The following is a 24,897-nucleotide window of genomic DNA, read 5'->3' as shown; positions in this document are numbered from 1 at the left end:
ATTAATTTGTATCGAACTAGACGCACAATTTGAAAAGAAAAAAATTATACAAATACATCAGTTATGCATGATAAAAGATTTGAACTTATGAACTCGTATCTCGAAAAGTGAAGAAAATAACTTGTCAATTCCACTGAATCGAATATTTCCCATATTTGTTTGAATATGATACAATGAAAAAGAGGAATGATAAATTTTACACATGGACTTTGTGATAGCAAAATAAAACTATACTGTAGACTAAAACCCCTACAATGATGTCTAATACCTAAGTATAATAAAAAATAGACTAAAAATTATATGATAATTGTGGCGTTTAAACAATGACTTAGCTTTAAATACATACAAACAGTTTGGTTGTATAATGTTTAATTCTCGTTCATACCTTTCTACTCTTTCCAGTGAAAACACGGCCACAGTTTAAAGGACACCCTGATTAGAGAGGTAAGACTTTTTAGCTAGGTTTCGAATTCTTCAAGGCATTTTTTTTCTTCCTTTTTTATTCCCCTACTAGTTTCAACTGTAAGTATTAAAATTCAAAATTTCATTCGAAACAATCTTTAACACACATTGATGACGACAATTTTAGGCAAGTTTTTTGACTAGTCGAAAGAAATTTAAGTTACGTTTTTAGTTTAATGTACAATAACTAGTTCCATAATTAAGGTAACTTTGGACAGCCGTTGTCTTGTGTGCTTTGAAACGATTTGTTCAGAATTATAACATAATTACAGGTTTTACTATCATTATACTGGTTAGGCATCCTAACAATACTTCGTATGTTTTACTTTGAAAAAAACAACACAAAAAGACAGAACAAGTTGTTTCTGGCATATTTTCTAATAGAAACATCTTTTTCATCAATTACCAATTTTTATTCCTAAGCAGTGGGGTTTCCCAAAATAAATAAAGTTCCACATTAAGAAATATAAAAAAATACGTTTTTTTTACGTTTCTCGCGCAAAGCTACACGAGGGCTATCTGCGCTAGCCGTCCCTAATTTAGCAGTGTAAGACTAGAGGGAAGGCAGCTGATCGTCACCACCCACCGACAACTCTTGGGCTACTTTTTCACCAACGAATAGTGGAATTGACCGTCACATTATAATACTTCCACGGTTGAAACGGCGAGCATGTTTGTGCGACGGGGATTCGAACCCGCAACCCTCAGATTACGAGTCGAACGCCTTAACCCACCTGGCCGTGCTGGGTCTTCTTTTTAGCCAATCTCTAACCAAACAATGAATAGTAATAACAATGGAACAAATCATTGCAGAACCATATTAATTAATGGCTACCCTGTATCTACCCGTTGTTCTGAAAGGTGCGTCTGGAACTGTTTGTTTGTTACTTTAATGATTTAAAAAACTCCAACACACTAGTATGATAAATATAAAATATTCTTTAAACTGTTAAGCTTAATTTATCTTATATTTCAATCTTTCTTTACAAATTTAGAACAATTTCACAGATTGCTTCGTGTGGCCTTGCTTAGGTCTAATTACCTTGTTATGAATTTTGACAATACAAGATGCTTATTAGGCAACAATAATTTACATTTTTAGACGCTGTTAGTGTAAATGCCATTGTGTTGCCAAAAGTAGTTACAATTTTGAATTGGCGGTTAATAAAATTATTATTAATGAAGTGCCTCTTTCTCAAAATTTCTACAAACATTAACCACCAGAATTAACCACCACCTAGTGATGAGAAGACACAATTACTGTTCACGTTTCTCTAATATGATGAGAAATCATTGGCTCGTTCAGATGCACGCTGATTGGTGTTTCTCGATTATATAATAAATATTCATAGAATACATAAGAGTAGACCATCTTCACAATAGTACCATTGTCCAAGACAAGGAATAGCCTTTCTAACTAACTCCCACTCTTACTTGGAGACTAAAGGTAAACTGCCACCCCTGGGTTCTCTCTCCTTGCCCGAGGCTTGTACTTAATATGCATAGCTGCCCAGAAAGACTGGCTAGTGTTAATTACTTTCTACAGTAGCTGTTTTGTGATGGTCGCATTCCTTGACCCAAGTTCGTTATACGTTAGCATCTACGTAATAAAAGCCTTAACTTCTGGGTCCCACTCGTGATGACCTTTTGCTGAAATACAAAACTAAAAAAAACTAAAAAACGACGGCAATATATTTAAACTGTACACAATAGAAATAATTCGCAAGAAAGAGAAGGTAGTCAATAAACATAGAAGAGATAGGTGGGATTCCCATGGGAACTTTTACTGAACAAAATCTACTCGCTTGACACTAGCATGCTCTTTCGGGATTTGTAGTCTAGGGTTTTTTGAAGTTTGCAAGTGGTATTACATCATTTATACACTGTAAAAGCCGAGTGTACAAGTTTTAAAAAATAAAAAATTGAGCTTAGTTACCAATAAATAAATAATGAGATATAGATATATACAGATATTGTGTAAAATACGTATATAAAACCGAAATGTTTTCGTTTAATTACTTTATTAAAGGCCCGGCATGGCCAGGTGGTTAAGGCACTCGACTCGAAATCCGAAAATTGTGGGTTTGAATCCCCGACAAACCAAACATGCTCGCCTTTTCAGCCGTAGGGGCGTTATAATGTGACGGTCAATCCTACTATTCGTAGGTAAAAGAGTTGCTCAAGAGTCGGCGGAGGGTGGTGATGATTAACTGCCTTCCCTCTAGTCTTACATTGGTAAATTAGGGACGGCTAGTGCAGATAGCTCTCGTGTAGCTTTGCGCGAAATTCTAAACAAACCAAACCTCCGGGTGAGAAGATAAAAGAGATACGAGTACATTTTTCTGCACTTAAGTCTGGTGAATAACATTTAATATACAATGCTAACATTTTGAGATCCTTATATACGGTTCCCATCCATATTCACTAATTAATCTGCAACAAATACAAAAGAATTCGTATATTGCACAAGGGCAATTAATTTTCGGGCACCCCTTTTAATGCAAAATATTATACAGTGTACGTTTTATTCAGTACATTATAACGAGTGTTTGTGTATGGTTTCTTATAGCAAGGCTATATCGAGCTGTCGGCTGTGTCTACTGGAATCGAACCCCTGATTTTAACATCGTAAATTCGAAGACTTACCGCTCTTTCCCCGGCACTTTATAACGAAAAAGATTTTGTCAAGGGTTCGTGAAATGTTGTTCTTTCTGTCAAGTCCTCCCAGTGAGACAGCGTTAAGTTTAGGGATTTACAACACTAATGTCCAGGGTTCAATTCCTTGCGGCTAACACAACAGATAGCCTAATGTGGCTTTGTCCCAAATGAAAATACAAATACACAATTTATAGCTAGTTTTAGGTTTTAGATCCAATGTTAATTTCAGGAGATACAAAAAAGTAAAATATTACCACCAGAGAGAGCTAATGTGGTCAAGATGGACCTTAACAAGTTATTAAGAGTTCAGTTGCGTACATTTTCTCTTTTTGTAAATATATTGGTTCTGAACTTTATGGAAGAGTCCGCTTAAACAACAAACTTCAAACGGAAGAAGCAAGCCACACAAAGCTGCGAGTTAGAAAGACAATGGTTGTTGTTTGTAGAATTGTGCGCAAAACGTTTCGAGGACCATCTGCGCTAGCCGTCCCTAATGTAGAGTTGATAGATGAAAGGGAAGGCATCTATTCAACATAACTCACAGTCAACTCTTGCTCTAATTTGTTTGAGTGAAAAGTGAGACTGGACCTTTACTTTTATAACACACCCATGCCCTAAAGTGCAAATTCAAAGTGGACTCACAGTCCTGGCACGCAAACCAGTAAGTAACTCCCAGGTATAAAAAACTTACATCTTGAAAATCCACGAATACTTTTTGTCATAATCTTATAAATTTCAAATCTAGATATACCGACACCCCGCTGCTCCTTTTCCAGATTTCATAAAACTTCATCTTCGAAAACTCTTCTCCAGAATGTTCAATAATCCGGATCATCTCTTGTAGTGTGATGAGAAGTCTCAACCTTAACGTGCTCATGATGTTTAGCACAGATTCCATCACATTTTACAGAGTTATTGATTGAGAAAAACAACAAAGATACCTTGTCTCTCCATTGTGTATATAAAAGTGTTTCAAAGTGATCCAAAATTCGGACCCAGATCAATTTTTTTTTTATTCCCATTTTCTGTAAAATTTTCGTGTACATCAATTCATCAATTCATTGATCGACTTTCGAAATAATCGCGCAAAATGACAGATAGACAGACATGGACCAGATTGGTAATTAATTTGAATATTTTGTCCACGAACTGACTTTACCGGCGTGGCTATGTGGTTAGGGAACTCTGCTCACAACTTGTTAGTCATCAGTTTGAATCCCTGTTCCACCAAACATGTTCGCCCTTTCAGCCTTGGGAGTATTATAATAGTACTGTCAATCTCACTATTCGTTGATAAAATAGTAGTACAATAACTGACGGCAGGTGTGATTACTAGCTATCTTTCTTCTAGTTTTTCACTGCTAAATTTGGGACGGCTAAAGCAAGCTAGCACAATGTAGCTTTGCGCGAAATTCAAACCAAACCCTGCCGATTTGAATATGATAAGCCTATTACTTTTTGAGCTTTTAACAAGTGTTTTAGAAATTTTAATTTATTAAAGTAAAAACATAGAAATACGAAGAACGAATGGAGTGGATCATTTGGCATCCACTCGAATTCTAAAAGAAGTTATGAATAAAAACACACATGTGGAAATAAAAATATCCTTTACGTGATGTGAGATACAATGGTAAAAATATGGCTTCAATAAAACCTGGCGTTTTTATTTACATAAGGTACGTAATTATAGATTGATTTAAAAAGCATATGAAAGTTCATGACAAATGAATGCACAAACGATGTTTAAACCATGAGGTTTGTGATTTTATACAGATAAAATATATGATATAAATTGATATTTTAATTTGTCATAGATTATATGGTCATATACACAAATAGCATACTGATTAAAATTAGTAAAGAAACATCATATTAATTTACGAAGATGCTTATCTAACCACACGTTAATGAAAATATGTAACTGCACAATAATCCTCCTTTAATTAGCGATGTTGTAACAGTCATAATGTGATAACCCTCGTTGGTTCCAGCTTCTTATATGAACACGCTTCCTAGTTTAATTCGCGCATCAGTGAGTATACAGTACAATCAGTTAGATCTTCATTCAGTGTTTCAACTTTCTTTGGGAAATTTCCTGCAATTAGTTGATAAAATAATTGCAAGCCGTTGTCCTAAGGTTATTCTACTGGCAACGTAACATCGTCCAGTGGATGTTGCTTAGCGCACGATCTGTGCGAGTTAAAGAAAAACACAAACTAAAATAATGACCCTATTTCCAACGTAAAGTTATTGAACTTCATTTATCCATCTAGAAAACAATGAGGTTGTTTCTTTCTTTCTCACATAGCGTGCGCGAAGAGAAAAAGTGATTTTTTCCCGTATGCAGATGTTTAAAAGTATAGGTTTATCTTATCGTGAGCTTGGTCCTCCCTTTCCATTATAATAACCGACAATCTACTAAGTATGGATGACATTATGATCTCACGATTTCTAGTGCCATATCCTTTGGAACAGAGACGAGCTATCATGAAGTAATTATAAGACCATCTTCAACGCCAGTAACCTCAAACTAAAGTATGCTCTGATGCCTAAAAAGATAACACTCCGAACACGCTGTAGTGAACTGTAATCGACATGTGTACTTATTTATTTATTGAAATCACTGCTTATTACTTTCCAAAGAAAGTAATGCACACCATGGTATCTTGCTAATTCTTGTTTTGTATGTAAAACAAAGGCTAAGATGCACATAATAACGAGTTGGGTTAACGATAAATACTATTTTTCCTCAAGTAGCGGTAAGCTGAAAAAATAAATGATACATTTTGCGTTTATTATAAACTTTTCACACAGTTTTAAACTAGTTCTGACATCTACTTATTTACCTTAGTTTCAGATTGTAGATAGCACGTAAAGTCAATCACATGTGGTGTAAATTAAACTTGATTCTAAATAACTCTTTGGTTTTGAATTTCGCGCAAAGCTACACGAGGTCTATCTGCGCTAACTGCCCCTAATTTAGTAGTGTAAAACTAGAGGAAGGGCAGCTAGTCATCACCACCCACCGGCAACTCTAGAAATATTATTTTACCAACGAATAGTGGGACTGACAGTCACATTATAACGCACACACGGCTGAAAGGGCAAGCATGTTTGGCATGACGGTGATTCGAATCCGCGACTCTCAGAGTACGATTTGAACGTACTGACCACCTGGCCATGCCAAGCCATATAAATGATTATAAAGGTAGCGATTTCAGGATTCAAATCGTATTAGGATTATGGTCGACCGAGTTGAGTAAAGAATCCCTTATGAAGAATGTATGGTCTATTTAATCCAATAATAGAAATATTTTCAGGTTATTTCTTTCTACACTTTCATCCGTTACTTCATTTTCAGTGTTAATTAATTAAGTACAAGATTCAGTAATTTTTTCTTTGTTCAGATATCTTTAAGCGTTATCTCATTCAATACGATTTTTTAATGTTTTCGATTAAGTCTGGGACATACCTAGCATTGTGTTTATTATACAGAGTTATGGAGCATAAAGTTCGAGGTTCGAGATGCAATGCTATTGAATACGTTCCATACTTGCAGTTGTAGGCACATCGAAAAAGCGACAGTCAATCCATTAACTTTGTTGAATATTTTTTTTTGTCTTACAAAAATTCATGCAAAAAGTAACTGTTATTAATTTGGAACTAGCAGAATGGAACCAGTCAACAACATTCACAGCTAATTTTAGGCTACTCTAATCGAATAGTTGAATTTTCTATCACTATTGCATAGTATCTGCACCTCCTAGTGCGAGGGTACGGGGGAGTCATTTTTGTGGCAAAGGATGCCAATCATAGAGTATAAAATTTATAGATCAGCATGCTGACAACCGGGCAACACATGATCTCTTCTCAAAGCAACACAAATAATTTCGAAATACACATTATGGAAACTAGAACAGGGTGTGTAAAATGACTTATCTGTCCACCTAGCCCACCTCAGACACTTCTAAAAAAATCTTCCTCACATATAAACACAATAATTTAAAAGGTAAAAAAATAAAAAGTACAACTTATCGGACATTGCAAGTACTGACAACACACTGAGAGACTTTGAAGGTTGCTATGAAAATAATTTGAGATATACCTTGAATTATTAAGACAAAGTATCATGCAAACATAACTCAGAAGTTTTGTATTTGTATTTTGAAGCTTAAACTTCACACTTTAAAAAAAATACAAAAATTAACTGCCAAAAACAAAAAAATGTGTGTGTTTTCTTATAGCAAAGGCTATATTCTGAGTCCGCCGAGGGGAATCGAACCCCTGCTTTTAGCGTTGTAAACCCACACACCTAGCACTGTACCAGCCGGGGACCAATAAATAGAAGCAGTTTCCGAACTGGCAAGACTGATAAAACTATTTTTTGTTTATGATAAATCTGCTGCGAACGTTGACCTAATGATCAGAGGTACTCAGTCAGCAGCAACTTACCCTTCACACTAGAGGATCGGTTGTCACTCTTATAACCCATCCACAGCTTAAAGTTCAGGGAATATTTGTGGTATCGCATGGACTCGTATCTGTCTCACCATCTCCGAAATCCAAAGATACGTAAGAAAAAGAGACATTGTTTTTTAATTATTATTTGTTTTCCTTCCGTGTAAACAAACAAACATGTATATATATTTATATGTCTGTGTATGTATCTAAATAATATGATTATTATTAAATGTTGGTTTTGAACATTATCTATCAACTACCTACTTTACATAGCTAATTGAATAATTATAGAAGAGTTTGGGAGAAGGTTATAAAACATATTATGGTTTGTTTAGATGGAAAATGTTGACACTTCTCGAACATTTTTAAACAAATTACCTTGCACACAACCTTTACAACAGGCAGACAGAGAGAAGTGCCAGGTTTTATAATAATAATAATAATAATAATAAATTTATTAAGCAATAAATTAGACACAAAAAATCAAATATCAATATAAAACCATCAACAAAGAGTTAACTCGTCCTGTGATGGTTAAACACATAATAATGTAAAATCAAAACTTACAAAATCAATATAAAGTTCCCAGAATATTATCATCAGTATTTAAGATCCATTGTTTTAAGTATTTCTTTTGATTAACACGATTAATAGAAGATCTTATACTATAAGGAATAAAATTATGAATACGAGGTGCCAAATAAAGATATTGATGAAGTGTAACTGTTTTACGTGGTGTGGGTACATTAATTGGAAAAAAAGATTGAAGTCGTGTAAAATATGAAGTGACTTTAAAAGGCCTATTAAAAGAAACATGCAATGTAGATAAAGCTAAAAAATATAAATAAAGTTTATCATATGAAAGAGGGAGTTAAATTTACTGAAATCAGTATCAAGCCTATGAGTAAAAATAAGAGAGAAAACACTTTTGCAACTTGTGAATAGGAATTAAAAAAGTCTTATATGTGCCACCCCAAATTGAAATACAATATTGTAAGAAAGATTGAAAGAGAGCATAATATACACTTAACAAAATATGATAAGGAGCACAATGACTAAGTTCAAAAATTAGCATAGAACTATATTTTAATTTATTAACTAAAGAATTAATATGAAATTGCCAATTTAATTTTCGATCTAAAATAATTCCTAAATATTTAACAGAGGAAACTTGAGTCAATTTGGGACACTTACAATTAGGGTAAGTATGACAATCACTAGAATGATAAAAAAATAGAAGGAAAAGCTGGAATGACACCATAAAGGTTAAACTGAAGAAGAAAAGATTTAGATATATTTAAGGATAAGTCATTACAGAAAAGCCAATTTTTAATTTTATTAAGATCACTAGAAATAATGGCTTCATTAATTAGATTTGGCTTACTATAAACAACAGCAATATCATCGGCATAGGCTTGGATATCTCCAAAAAACTGTTGGTAAAGAATATCATTTATATAAATGAGAAATAATAAAGGACCCAGAACAGAACCTTTATGCAGATAATTTCGTTTTATGCTCTGTCATAACAAGAAATGGCATTTCGAGCACAAGTGAAAAGCTGAATTCGTGGGAGGGCTGTAAACTTACATTGCTATCAAACCATAGGCACTGAGAAGAAACCAAAGATTTATTTTATAGGCTTACCGCCAGACTTTCATTAAAGACCCAACGACCCAGACCTTCAGACAGCGCACGTGAGACGCTGCCCACAAAATTTTATTAGGATTCAAGCGACAGTTTAATGTCCATCAGAAATATGCCAACGACCTTTTATAATCTCGAGCAAAATCAAAATTCGTTCTTCGTTATTAGATTAGATGCGCTTTGCTTGGAGAAAAGAAGGGGCCTTCACCGTCTACGTTTGTTGCTTGAGGTGTCGTTTCGGAAATATCAAATCCATAAACTTTTGTTTGATCGTTCGCTTCGGATTTTTGTATAAATTTACGTAAGGGCTAGGCGTTTCTAATTTTGAACTGACAGACTAGAAGAAAAGAACCCAGTTAACATCAGTTATCTCCAACCTTTACGCTACGGTAATCGAAAAATAGAATTTGAATACACTTTTATAACATACTCACAGCTTTAAAGTGCTAAGTGTGATTTTATTTTTTACAGTAACGGGAGACAAACCATGAAATACTGGATGCACAGCCCGGCACGTTTACCACTGGGCCATCACGAGAACCTTTCAACTTTCCAAGAAAAATCACAATTATCTACCTTCCAACACTGGAACATTTTATTACGATGTTACGAAAATATTAAGTGTTAAAGATAAAAATTACGAAAACCTAAAACCAGAGCGCTTTTGAAAGGTTGATTTTTCTTGATCAGGAGCAAAACGGAAAACTTGCTACTTCTACGTTTTTTAAATTAGACTTCATATCGCGTAATGCTAAAACCTTTGTTATTCCAAGGCAACCAGCTTGGGTAATTTGAGGAAGTTTGTTCAGTCTAAGTAATTAAAAGAACATTTGTCGGACAGTTCGTACATGCGCATATGTGTGCTAGCTCATATGGTAACCCAATATTCCTGTCGGCTAATTGTAAAATAGCATGTTTATATGAGTGTACGAATAAACGACGTTTATAAAGACAATTAGAAAAACAAACACACAAGGAAACACATTAACTTAGTGCTTTACATTTCCTTAGTTTACAAATAACGCAATCCCATTATGTCTGAAAACAAATTTTAAAAGGTAAGTAATAATTAATAATTAAGTCTAAAGTTTAGATACGTTTCATACAAGAAGCATGAGTTTATTCTTTGTATAATCTGTAGTAATTAGTCTTAACAGTAACTGCGATAACTTCGCTCATTTTCGATGCTTTACAGCTTACACTTTGCGCGAAGAAAAAACAGCTACAAGTTCCACATGATACATAAATACGATTTAGTCAGATATACACAAAAAAAAAAAACAAAAATAAACATGACGACAGTTGATTTTAATTCTTGATACCACATTTTACAAATTCCCCATTTTATAACAAAAATACCTCTCCAACTATCACAGTACAAGCAATTAGGCCAAAAATTGAAATATGCTTCGTACCCGCTAGGGGAATAAAATATTGTACCATTTTTGTTATTGGTGGTAGTGGACCTGACACTTTGTTAAAAGGCCCGGCATGGCCAGGTGTTAAGGCACTCGACTCGTAATCCGTGGGTCACGGGTTCGAATCCCCGTCACACCAAACATATTCGCCTTTTCGGCCGTGGGGGCATTGTAATGTGACGGTCAATCCCACTATTCGTTGTGGTAAATGAGTAGCCCAAGGGTCGTCGGTAGGTGGTGATGACTAGCTGCCTTCCCTCTAGTCTTACACTGCTAAATTGGGAACTGCTAGCGCAGATAGCCCTCGTGTAGCTTTCCGCGAAATTCAAAACAAACCAAACAAAACCCTTTTGTTAACACATTAAGGAAGAGATCATATAATTATGAAAGGTAAAGAGGTTGTTTGTTTTTGTTTGTTTTTTTAAATTTGCACACAGCTACTCGAGGACTATCTGTGCTAGCCGTCCCTAATTTAGCAGTGTAAGACTAGAGGGAAGGCAGCTAGTCATCACCACCCACCGCCAACTCTTGGGCTACTTTTTTACCAACGAATAGTGGGATTGACCGTCACATTATAACGCCCCCACGTGTGAATGTGCGAGCATGTTTGGCGCGACGGGGATGCGACCCGCGACCCTCAGATTACGAGTCGCACGCCTGAACACGCTTGGCCATGTCGGGCCAAAGGTAAACAGCAAGAACATGTAAAGTAACGGCTGAGATGGCGAGCATGTTTGTTGTAACGGGAATTCGGACCCACAACCCTCGAATTGCGAGTCGAGTGTCTCAACCACCTGGCCATGCCGGGCCGAAAGACAACTTCTATGCAGAAACTGTTAGATACAGAGATATATTTCATTTATAGTCAGAACATGTTTTCATGTTTATTTATTCTGAACTTAAATGCAACAACGTCATATTCTACTTAATAGGTTTTCGTTTCAATCATATCAAACTACACAATACAAAAACATCACTATTTAAATAATTTAGCTAGTTAAAACACAAAACTTTATCGTATATAGAATTCCATTTAACATTGCTGTATATGCGAAAAGAATCCTCGGACTTTGGTTCACATTCTATAGCGCATGCTTCGTATGCAATAGTCGAGGTTCTCATCCTGCCCATGTCTATTATTTTATTTTGTTGCTAAACGGCGTTTTAGCAACCAAATACGTAATTTTAGTTCATACATCGTACGCGAAGAACCAGTTTATCTCCTAATCAGTGATGTCGAGAAAACCCACTTGTAAAGTTATATATATGTAAAAACGGCTCGTTTGGGTTGAGAAAATATTTTTACGTAGAGGAGCGAACAACGTTTCGACCTTCTTCGGTCATCGTCAGGTTCACAAAAAAAGAAAGAGGTAACTGACCGGAAGCTGACCACATGTTTGAAAGAGGTTGTGTAACTGAGTGTCGGAATGTAGAGGGCGGTGTTAGATGTTTGAATATATAATTTTATAAATTTATTTTATTATTTTTAATATAGGTATAAAGGTGTTCCTTTGTATTCGTTTATTTTGGGTTTAAGTTGTTGTATAAGTAAGGCTTCTTTAATTTTGCGTTTGTTTACGTTTGTTTCTTTATTTAGTATTTGAGTGTTTTCTATGGTTATGTTGTGTTTATTTGACTTGCATTGTTCTAAAACATGTGAAGGTAACTTTTTATGTTCTTTGAATCTGGTATCCATTTTTCTACTTGTTTCTCCAATATAGAAGTCGTGGCAGTTATCACATTGTATTTTATAAATAATGTTGGTGTGGTGTTTGTTAGTGTAATTTTTACATAGTATAGACCTCAATTTTGTGTCTGTTTTTTTAATAAATTTGGTATTAACTGGAATATAATATTTTGTTACTAGTTTTTGCCAAATGTTGGTTATTTGTCTGCTGATGTCGGGAATATATGGTATGCAGCAGTGTATGGTTTGTGAACCTGACGATGACCGAAGAAGGTCAAAACGTTGTTCGCTCCTCTATGTAAAAATATTTTCTCAACCCAAACGAGTTTATTTCCTAATTACCACTGGGACCGAATATGGACGGAGGTTTATGTTTTCACCCAAGAATGCGCTTGTGTGATTGGCAGCAAAGTTACTCGAAATTAACAGAATGGGTTTGAACGAAAGTTGGTATACGTTCAGGCTATGACCAAACTTCAGAAGTGATTAGTTTTCGAAAGGTTGGGTTTAAAGGTCAAGGTCACAAAAAATTTCTATCTGTTAACATGTGGAACGATATTTCACACTATTTTTGCTCTATAGCTCAATCAAAAATAATCGGATTTTGACTAAACTCGGTGAGCATATGTAGAATACCATTTCTCATTGTCCGGCCTAAAATGTTTTGTGTCCGTTCATAAAGACTGATATAAAAATACATTTTCGTAATTTTACCAGAGTCGAATACGATGAGCGTTGCGTAGCGCAAGTATCCGCTCTACTGAGCGCTCCTATAATTTTCAGTGATATATATTTTCGTCCCACAAGTAACATCACAAGAAAGGTTTGGGGCCCGACATGGCCAAGTGTGTTAAGGCGTTCGACTCGTAATCCGAGGGTCGCGGGTTCGAATCCCAGTCGCACCAAACATGCTCGTCCTTTCAGCTGAGGGGGCGTTATAATTTACGCTCAATCCCACTATTCGTTGATTAAAGAGTAACCTAAGAGTTGGCAGTGGGTGGTTATAACTAGCTGCCTTCCCTCTAGTCTTACACTGCTAAATTAGGGACGGCTAGCGCAGATAGCCCTCGAGTAGCTTTGCGCGAAATTCAAAACAAACAAACAAACAAGAAAGGTTTGTAGATGCGATTTGCGAAATGAGATGTTTTCACCTGATGAAAAGTTATATCACTGCTGTGTGAGGTAAGTGAGAAATGGATTTCTCCTAAGAAAAAGCTATATCACCCCTGCGTGATGTTTGTGCGAACAAATCGGAGAGCCAAAATATTTTACAAAAAATATAATAATAATAATGCGCTTCATTTTAATGTATATTTAAAAATGTTACATTATGTACATATTTCGATAACACCGTACAATAAATGCTAATTCTTTGCAGTAGTGTAAAAGTAACACTGTTAGTGTTGTAAAAACGAACAAAATCTGAAAGAATAGTACAGTTTTCAAGTGACATTTCTGCATCGCTTACCGATGGATGCTTGGATAATCATCTAATCTACCATGACAGCTAAACAGCTTAAGGAGTACAGTGTTTATAGGAAGGAGGCTCAGCAAAAGTTGGTCTTGACACTCTTAGTTCCGTAGGAGAAAGCGGTCCTAATGTTTCGTTGTACTAGAAGAAAAAAACGTGTTTTATATATATGTGTGTGTATACATACACCAACATGAGTAAATATATATATATATATATATATTAACAACTATACTAATGACTACGACAATATAAAAATATAAAGTATACGGATGAGTTTACAGATTACCTGCTTATTTTGTGCTTTTAGATAGTTTGTTATTAACCACGCAGCTACCCAATAGGATTTCTTTTACACTCTATCGCTGAGCCACTAGAGGGCACTTCGTGTAGATGAATCTGAAAACAATCACTATTTACTACACTTTTGAGGCCGAAAAAATACAGAAAACAGTTCTATTGTTAATATGCTTTTGGAAATGTATTGATTTCAACAGAAATATAAAAAATGCCCATTCTTCTGCGGTCATGTAAAACAAACAGTTTGAATTATGAAAAGAAACAAACTGTAAAAAGTGGTAGAGTTCTCAAATAACATTATTGCATTGTTTTTAAACAATGTAAACAAGTAAATAATTTACAACGCAATAGCGTTTTCAGTTGAAAACAATACAAGTCAGCGTAAAATACTGTTAGAGGAAAAAAAACGAAAACAAGAAAAATATATTAGTTACTTGTAACCCAATTGTATAGTAAAATTATAATTTGTTAAGCCTGTTTTTAATGTAAGTAAAGAATGTACGTTATTATATGAATCACACTCCCCCATCCATAAGCTTGAGGACTTATGACGTTAAAATTCGTTGTTCGATTCCTGCAATTGGCATAGGGCAAATGGCTCATTGTCTAACTCTCCGCTTAATAAAAAACAACCAAAAACAAGCTATCTCAATAACTGGGGCCCGGCATGGCCTAGCGCGTAAGGCGTGCGACTCGTAATCCGAGGGTCGCGGGTTTGCGCCCCCGTCGCGCTAAACATGCTCGCCCTCCCAGCCGTGGTGGTGTATAATGTGACGGTCAATCCCACTATTCGTTGGTAAAAGAGTAGCCCAAGAGTTGGCGGTGGGTGGTGATGACTAGCTGCCTTCCCTCTAGTCTTACACTGCTAAATTAGGGACGGCTAGCACAGATAGCCCTCGAGTAGCTTTGTGCGAAATTCCAAAACAAACAAACAATAACTGACTTCCTTAAAAGTGTCAACGAGAAACTTGTCAATTTTAAAAATAACTTATAAATATTTTTCCGCTCAAAACAGAAATAACAAAAGAATGATTAGAAATATTCTCACGAGCATGTACCTGACCATCATATCGAGATGTTGAAAGTCTCTCGGTAGTAGGTATATTTTATTATGGTTAATCCACGGGGGTGGGAAGCTCTAAGGTGGGTTTCTGTTCACCAGGTTCGTGTGGCTGACCGTTTTGATGGAAATTTATCAGATCGATTCTGCAGGAGGTGACATGGTGTCCATAAATCTCACCAGGTAGCACGTAGCACACAAGAATATTTCAAAGAATTTGGCTACTTGTTTCATGGGGGATTCAACGATTATTGTTCTCTGTTCTGACAGACTTATATTGTGAATCAAAATAATTTCTCTCGATCTATATAAAATATTCACTCACAAACCTGTTCCCATATATCAAATTAACTAATGTAGGAGGTTCCAAACCCACCCACCAAAGTCTGACAAAACACAAAAGCAGTTACTAAAAGAAAAAAAAAAAGCAAGTTTCTATTCCTTGAAACATCCAAAGTGAAATATATATATATATATATATATGTATTTATACACGTTTCTATTTTATTCAAGCACGTGCTTTAAAGTGTAAATTCGACTCTTGTTCAACGTTTCAGTGTAATTAATTCATATTGGTCTAAGGTATTTATATTTCTCTTCACAGTTATTAATAGTTACTTACACATATTAGTCCCCCTGTGAGACAACGGCAAGTCTTCGGATTTACAACGCTAAAATCAGGGGTTCGATTCTCCTCGGTAAACACAGCAGATAGCCTGATGTGTCTTTGATATAAGAAAAAAACACACATATACGTATATTAATACCGGTTATGGCCAGGTGGTTAAAGCATTCGACTCGTAATTTGAGGGTCGCAGGTTCGAATACCCGTCACACCAAACATACAAGCTTACCATTTTAGCTGGGTGGACGTTTCAAGTGACGGTCAGTCCCACTATTCGTTGGTAAAAGAGTAGCCAAAGAGTTGGTGGTAGGTGGTCTCACATTGCTAAATTAAGGACGGCTAGCGAAAATAGCCTTCGTCTAGCTTTTGCGAAATCCAAAACAAATAAACAAAAATAAGTAACTGAAAACAACAACAGAAAATACCTAATAAAATATTTGTTAGTATTAAGGTCCGAAAGAAACTTAAACTGACCAACATTGAATTCTATTAATTCTGATTATTTAACAGTATAGATCTATATATTTTTAGTAAATTATTTTAGGTAACAAAAGCAAATTTATTGTTTAACAGGTTTATTTGCTTTTGTTTTTTAAAGTTCAAATCTATACATTCGGATATTTCCATTGTGCTCATTGTAGCGATCGAGCTCTGTACTTCAGCATTATAAAACCTTAAGTTCATTTCTGAGCTTCCGGGGGTAAAAAAGACATGCTCATGTTGTTCTTAATATTGAAAAACTGTTAAAGAGATAGCTAGAACTAGCATTTTTGAAAATTAGTTCTTAGAGAGTGATGATACTAGACTAGAGGCTGCTGTCACTAAATACGTAGTGGGGAATAATATCTAAGAGAAAAGATAAAATAAAGAAACACGAGTTAACAATGTATTATGGAAATTTAATTTAACGTATAACAAATGGAGTAACTGTCACGAGGCTCTTGAAACTCCAGAGCGCTGGCCGGAAAGAATCAAAGTCAGGAAAACAATAAGATTTACAGCTCTGTAAACTTACCTCTGACCCACTGAGAGACTAGTATTGATTGAACTAATAGTTTACAAAATAAACGGTAATTTTGTTCGTTATAAATTTCTCAGACTATACTGCTAATAAAAAGCATGATTTTCTGTAAGATGTATTTAACATATGTTGTTGTTTTCTTTTGTCTCCATATAAGAACTGTTTAAGTACTGTCGTCTTAATCTGAACTGATAAACTAGAGAGATGGCAGCTAACCTACAGCATTCACCACAAACTTATAGTGGGATGTGAAAAGCTTTCAAGTTTGTTTGTTTATTGTTGTTTTTTTTGTGATAATGATACGCAGCCCACGAATCCTCTGAATGTTGGTTTGGGCTCACTAACCATAAGACCACGCCTTGTCTTGTCACTTTTTTTTAAAACTTTTAATTAAAAATTTTAATATTTCTGAAATTTCATATAATACGAATAACATTGTATTACAAATAACGTCAAGAACCAATGGACTGTTTGTATATTGAATGGTTTAAATATATATGTATCTAAACTTTATATAAAGCGTGAAAAAATGGCAATTGAAAATGTAAATTAATGTATCTAATGTAGATAAACCTGTTTCTTCAATCAGCCAATTTATGAGTAGAAACAATTGACTGCAAAAAAAATATGTTAACTATCAAAAGCAAAATAAGTGATGTTCGTTACAAAAAGGGAAAATTCATATATACAATTGTCGTCATGTTTGTCTATTTCTTTTCAATCAAACTCAAGGAAACATTATCTATAAGTTAAGTGTAATCTGTTTCTTATCTCACAGCTGAGGCGCATGCCCGCGCATATAGATGAGAAAAAAAAGGGAAACTCACAAAACAAAGCAGTACAAATCTGTAATAATCAACTTTATTCATGAAATACGATGTGAGAGGCCTCTAGTGTTAATATTAGAGTAAATTTATGTTGACACGTTTAAACTGAATTCGATCGAAATAAGAGTTTCTCGCAGAATGATAGATAGTTAAACAAAAGTGCACGTATAGAGAAAGACGGATGAATAAACACGTAGACAGATCAATAGATAAGTAGTCGGTCCAGCAGAAAGACAGACGAACGGCAAACGAAAAGTCATACTGATGAATGAACTTCTACACATCAATAATATAGAGCAATTTCCTGCAGTAGTGGCCAAAAATAAACAACACACTAATATTTATGTCGTTAATTGTTCCTAAGTATTGAATTGTAAATTAACTGTTCTGCTGAAATTTAACCACTAAAATAAACCGGTGAACAACTGAATGAAAATACATTAAAGAATGGTTAGTAAGTCCAGAGGGGTGACTAAATGAAAATGTATTATAGGATGGTGGTTACTGAAAGATAATGCATTAGAGAATGGATGGTAAATGGATATGGGATTTACTATGGGAACACATTAAAGTACGAGTGGAGAATGAGATGGTTACAACATGACAATCCTGTTAGAGCCACAGTAACTTGGAAGATGTTTGTGTACTTATTAAGCGTTTTCAAAACTATTCGAAAAATGTATATCGTACTGGGGCTATGGCCAGGTGTTTAGGGCGCTCGACTCGTAATCTGAAAGTCGCGGATTCAAATCCCCGTTGCACAAAACATAGTCGCCCTTTCAGCCGTGGATGCATTGCAGTGTGACGGGCAATCCAACTGTTCGTTGGTAAAAGAGTACCCAAGAATTGGCACGAACTTGATTTTCCTCCAGTCATCGTTTGTACAACCGTGAATAATGAAAACCTGGTTCGTAGTTTTAGGGGTTGATAAAAGTCACCTTGCTTCAACGTATGTTTGTGGTACGATTCTCTCATCACGAGAGAGATGATATTCAACCATAGATTTTGTTTGTTTGTTTTTGAATTTCGCGCAAAACTACCCGAAGGCTATCTGCGCTAGCCGTCCCTAATTTAGCAGTGTTAGACTCGAGAGAAGGCAGCTAGTCATCACTACCCACCGCTGACTCTTGGGCTACTGTTTTACCAACGAATAGTGGAATTAACTTTAATATTATAAAGCTCACACGCTTGAAAGGACAAGCATGTTTGGTGCGATGGGAATTCGATTGTTTTGTTGTTTTTGGAATTTTGCACAAAGCTACTCGAGGGCTATCTGTGCTAGCCGTCCCTAATTTAGCAGTGTAAGACTAGAGGGAAGGCAGCTAGTCATCACCACCCACCGCCAACTCTTGGGCTACACTTTTACCAACGAATAGTGGGATTGACCGTCACATTATAACGCCCCCACGGCTGGGAGGGCGAGCATGTTTGGCACTACTCGGGCGCGAACCCGCGACCCTCAGATTACGAAGCGCACGCCTTAACGCGCTAGGCCATGCCAGGCCCCTGGGAATTCGAACCCGCGACCCTCAGATTACGAGTTAAGCGCCTTAACCATCTGGCTATGCCGAGGCAAGGCATAACGTATAAAACTATTTTAACGAAAACCGAGATCCAAGATGTTTTGATGGCTTAAAAGATAATCAATGTGCTATCGGGAAAAAGAACAAATATTATAACAAAATAAAATACTAAAAAAAAGCACAAAAAGAGAAACTTTTTATGGTACGGATATTGTCATGAAGTGGCTACACTTTCTATAAGAATGTGAAACCATTAAAGAAAAAGTGATAATTTTGATTTACGATCGGAAGTTTCTGATTTTAGGTTTTTCTTAAATGCTAAACGCTATTATATTTCGAACGAGACATCGATTTTAAGGTGAAAGACACAGTCTCGTCAGTGGTTATTACACTGTCATTGTTGAGTACACCTCATGATTACTTATTAGTTACTTGCTTAGCAGCGTTTCGACAAAACCGGTTACACCATTTAGTGCCATCTCACATGTTTACCCGTCACTCACGTCCTACCCGATCTAATGCTTATTTCTTTGCGGATTTTTATTAGCGTCTCTTAACATCGGCCACAGAAAGTACTGCGGAAGGGTTCATTAGCTACGCCTACCACGGTTCTCTCCTCGCCGTTTGACGCAAAGAATATAAAAACTAATCTGTCATGAGTAAACTGAAAACCGGCGGAACTTATAAACTGCAGCAATCTAGCAGAGTGGAAAACCAGCAAGTAATGAAGGGGAACAAGAGGTTTGACGTGTGAGTTGCTATAGGTGTTCCTGCATGCATTCCCGCCTTCGCTTGCATGCCCTAAAGGCACCACGTCATGCGTGGGTTCTACGCAAGCTCTCAGTTCTTTCATAGCAATATTGACAACCTATCGGTTATTTCACCGAGTAAAATGAAACGAACCTGGTCAGACTGCAGCTGACGATAAAGTTTTTTTTTTCGTCAAAGCTGTCGACTTTTTCGTTATCTTTAATTTTTGTTGTTACTGTATAAGTTTAGATTTGTGAGAACCTAAACAGTGGTTGCAAGTCGGACACGAACTTGATTTTCCTCCAGTCATCGTTTATACAACCGCGAATAATGAAGATCTGGTTCGTAGTTTTAGAGGTTAATAAAAGTGACCTTGCTATAACGTATGTTTGTGGTACGATCCTCTCATCACGAAATATTCAACCAGAGATTTTGTTTCTTTGTTTTCGAATTTCGCGCAAAGCTACCCGAAGGCTATCTGCGCTAGCCGTCCCTAATTTAGCAGTGAAAGACTAGAGGGAAGGCAGTTAGTTATCACCACCCACCGCCAACTCTTGGGCCACTCTTTTGCCAACAAAAGTTGGATTGACCACCACATCATAACACCCCCACGGTTGAAAGAGCGAGCATGTTTGATGTGACGAGGATTCGAACCCACGACCCTCACATTACGAGTCGAGTGCCTTAACCACCTGGCCACATCAATCAGGGAATATGGTTTTCAAAAATAAACCACAGCTATTACTATAAAATGAATCAAGGAGTGGGGTGTGAGAATCTAATATGAGTGGGACACATTATTTCCACTCGGTTGTTAACCGTAGCTTATCAGTTACACGGTATTCGTTTCAGTTTATGCATCTCCATCTTAGATGTAACCATAGCTTCTCAGTTGCGTGTTATTCGTTTCAGTCAATCTCAAGATTTGTTACTACGTTCTCGTTGAAATTATACACACAAGTTCAGCTTACATGATATTAAAATCTCAACTATCAGAAAAAGATCAGACTTATTTCTAACGTTTATTTACTTAAAGCTTAAAAACAAAATGAGTGGCTTCGATTTCAGGAATACCAAATTAAAAAAAAAAAAAGAGTGTAGATAGGTGGATATTTTTTAAAGTCAGATGTTTATAAATTGAAGTATTAAACCATATCTTGTATTGTAAAAAAAATGTTAAAGTCGGTGGTGAAAAAATGGGGATAGTCAAGAGACCAGATCTGCACGCATATAATTTTAGGCCTTAAACGTGGATAGTTTAGCGCAAAGAAAGCATGCAACACTGACATCAAGAGATAGGACGACAGTAAGGAATTTAGTATATTCAACTTGAATAGCACCTTATACGAAATATAGACTAAACAACAAGATCAGATACCTCATGTTTCAGACATACAATCATTCTTATCTTGGTAATTGCTCAAGAAAGGAGGGAAATTAGCTAGCAGCGCCTACTGCCTACATGGATGCTGTTAACCGAATAGCGAGTTTGACGATTAGTTATGGCTCCCATAGATGAAAATGCAGAGTATGTTCAGTGGCGTACTATGTATCGAGTCTTGAATCTTTCCCTATGCAGCCCAGAACACAAACTATTAGGCTACTAATATCCCAAATGCAAGTTAAAGGTTAATTTTCAACAAAATTAATAGAAACTGTACTTTGGTTAGGTGTAATTTCTGTATGGTTGCCATATTTTTAAATACTTTAGTTTTTGAGTAAAAAATGAAACAAAATATGCAGGTCCTCGAACTCAAGTTCGACTGTTTCCGTGACGTTTCACAACTATGACGTAATAGTTGCCAAACACGCTTCGTTGCGCTCCGACCATTTTGTTCCTTTCAGTGCTGGTGTTTTATGTAAATCTATCGGTGCTTTTTTCAGATTACATACTTTGTGAGACTATTTTTTGTCTTAATATTGCTACTTTATGATTGTTTTATGATAACATGGTTTACCGCGTTGCTTATGGTTGTAAAAACGGTTCGGCATCGGGCAAAAGCTTCTTTACGTTTCCGTGCAAGGAGAAGGAACCGGCAAGGTGGCGACAGTGGGTGCGGATGGTCAATAGGAAGAACTGGACTCCTTCACACCATGCAAAGCTTTGTCAAGATCACTTTGAACGCTCATGTTTTGTGTCGGATCCCACTGTTTTGGATTCCGTGGGTTTCAAACCAGGCAGGTTGAGACTGAAAAAAACCATCGGCAGAAGACAGGATCGTTCCCACCATCTTTCCTCGTGTAGAGCTGAGGACTGATCTCAGCTTACAGCGTACAGGTTCCACCCCTCTGAAGCCATCCCTTGCCATCACGAAAAGAACAAACTAAAAGTTATGTGTGCAATATAAAGCGATAAACAATAACTTGTATAATATAATAATTTAAAAAGTACAAGTTTTTGAAGAATGTAACTAGACATACATATTTCACATTCATGAGCGTGTTTTGCATTTGTGGCACCTGAAAGTCAGTGAAACCTTGATTTCCTAGTCTAGACAGTGACAAATCTATATCAAATAGAGTATATTCCAAGTTTAAAAGCTGGTAGATCATTCTGTAGATGTTTTTGTATCATTTTAAAAATGGAAAAGTTTGAAGAATTCCATTTTTCAAATTGAACATTTCAAGATAAATTAACTATTCAGTTTGATTTTATAGCCAGAATTATGGCGTATAATTGAAATTCATTTTGTTACGAGTCATAAATACCCGGTACAATGGTTGTGGAAGGGCCGAGTATTAGTTACCATAGTCGGCAAAGTATAAACAAATAAAGCCCAGTCTGTGATACCAATAATTTATAAACACCAGACAGATTTCGAGATGCTTAAAATTGCACGTGAAATAATACAGACCATATTTGTTGTCATGACTTAGGCTTACCGACTTGCAACCGGCCTGGGCGCTATGCTATCAGTATCACTCACAGTTCCGCTACTCTCACTCGTGGAACTATCCTCATCACTAGAACTTATCAGATCTGTGTCAAAAGTAACTGTTCTAGGTTCGTTCAGAGTAGGTTCGAATTGATATAGTGCTACTCGACACTGTTCAGAACACAAAGTCAAAACAGACTCCGCCTCTGTTTCTCCGTATGCACTGGCCATGTTCATTTACATTCAACGCGCTGGCGTTGGCGGTTTGTATGGCAACTATTAGGTCACAGTACTCTTCCTAGCGGAAAACGTAAAAACTAAAACGTTCGAATTGCCGCTCGGAAAGGGCTCTTTCTGCACCATGTTTCATTTATTAGCTCATATTTTTTATAAAAAATGTGAACCTGCAAAATTAATCAGTATGAGTAGTTCTTTTGACTGCAAAGTTTTCTTTTTTCTGTAAAATTCACCTTTAAGAAAGCACGAATTTGGGACCATTGATGTAAAACGGTCTCCAGTATTACAATACTTAACATTATAAAGGCATATAAAAGGCATCAAATTTAAAAGCATTAGTTAAGATATATTAAGATATATTTTTACACAGCTGGTGTAAAAATAGTTCTTCTGCAAGGTATGTCTGTGGACTTACAATGATAGAAACCGAGTTTCGATACCCGTGGTGGACAGCGCACAGATTGCCTATGGTGTGGCTTTGTACTTAACTGCAAACAAACAAATCTTTTACCAATATAAGGTTGTTGATGTGAAGTAAAGCGATCTTTAAGTCGTAAACTTAGAAGCAAGAGTAGGTTTGGTTTGGTTTGTTTTGAATTTGGCGCAAAGCTGCACGAGGGCTATCTGAGCTTATCGTCCCTAATTTAGCAGGGTAAGACTAGAGAAAAAGCAGCTGATCATCACCACCCAGCGCCAACTTTTGGCTACTCTTTTACCAACGAATAGTGGGATTGACTGTAACATTATAACGCCCTCCCGTGGTGAAAGGGCGAGCATGTTTGGTGTGACGGGAATTTGAACCCGCGGCCCTCGAATTACGAGTCGAGTGCCTTAAGCACCTGGCTATGTTGGGCCAACAAGAGTTTCCTATCCAATTACTCTTGCAGATATAAACGACTTTAACTCTGGATTAAAAAGACAAAATGAATATAAATTGATTAATTAGAGGAAGTTAAATAATTAGAGTTTTTTACTAATGTTTTGAGTTCAGCGCAAAACTACACGATGTTCTATATGCACTTTACCCATCATGAGAATCAAACCTCTGATCTGGGAAACGTAAATGTACTGTTGATTTCCTGGAAGACAAAATGTTTTGTTTTTTTCACAAATCAAAATATAATTTATCCAGTACGGGAAACGGAAGAAATAACACTCCAATAAGATGGATGAAATAAGTTTGGCGTGACTTGTGTGCATGGAGTGGCAATTTAAGATTTCATGGTTCGCCTCCCATTGCATTAAAACTTAGCGCACTCTAAGTATGGCAGTCAAATTCTACTGTTTGCTCAGAGAAAAGTATCCCAAGATTTGGCAGTGGTGACTATTTGCTTTTCCTCTGGTCTATCAACTCATAATTGTGGACAGCTGGTGTAAAAATACTAAAACACACGAATATTCAGTTAAATATTTGATACGATTTAAGAGCCTTATTCAGTTCCAAAAATAAAGACAATCGCATGTGTACAATATAAAAGCCATCTCAGTCCGCTATATAAGTTGTTTGTTGTAAGTTTTTGGGTTAAATTAAAAATATTTTCATATTGTAACTATGCTGAGACTTTGTCGCTGTTGCTACTATTGACGACAAACGCCATTTGTTTAGGACAAAAGTAAATTATTCTTAATGAATTTACCTGTTCGAATGTAATTTTGTTTTACACGAAGAATGAATAGAATAAAACTCAACGAAACCCAATAGACTTAAATAGTTTGAATTTAATCGTTTTCTTCAAATCAGGATTTACTTGAGAATTTTGGCTCATCGACGGATAAACTGACGAATCGAAGGATGATTTGACAGATGATCAAGTAGGTCCTAACCTGTTTCGACTGAATATTATGATGAATTCGTTTTACCATGTTAATCTTAA

The sequence above is a fragment of the Tachypleus tridentatus genome, chromosome 10 (genome assembly GCF_004210375.1).
Source record: "Tachypleus tridentatus isolate NWPU-2018 chromosome 10, ASM421037v1, whole genome shotgun sequence".
Taxonomy (NCBI): domain Eukaryota; kingdom Metazoa; phylum Arthropoda; class Merostomata; order Xiphosura; family Limulidae; genus Tachypleus; species Tachypleus tridentatus.
The sequence above is the reverse complement of the archived record's forward strand: the minus strand, read 5'-3'. Positions refer to the sequence as shown.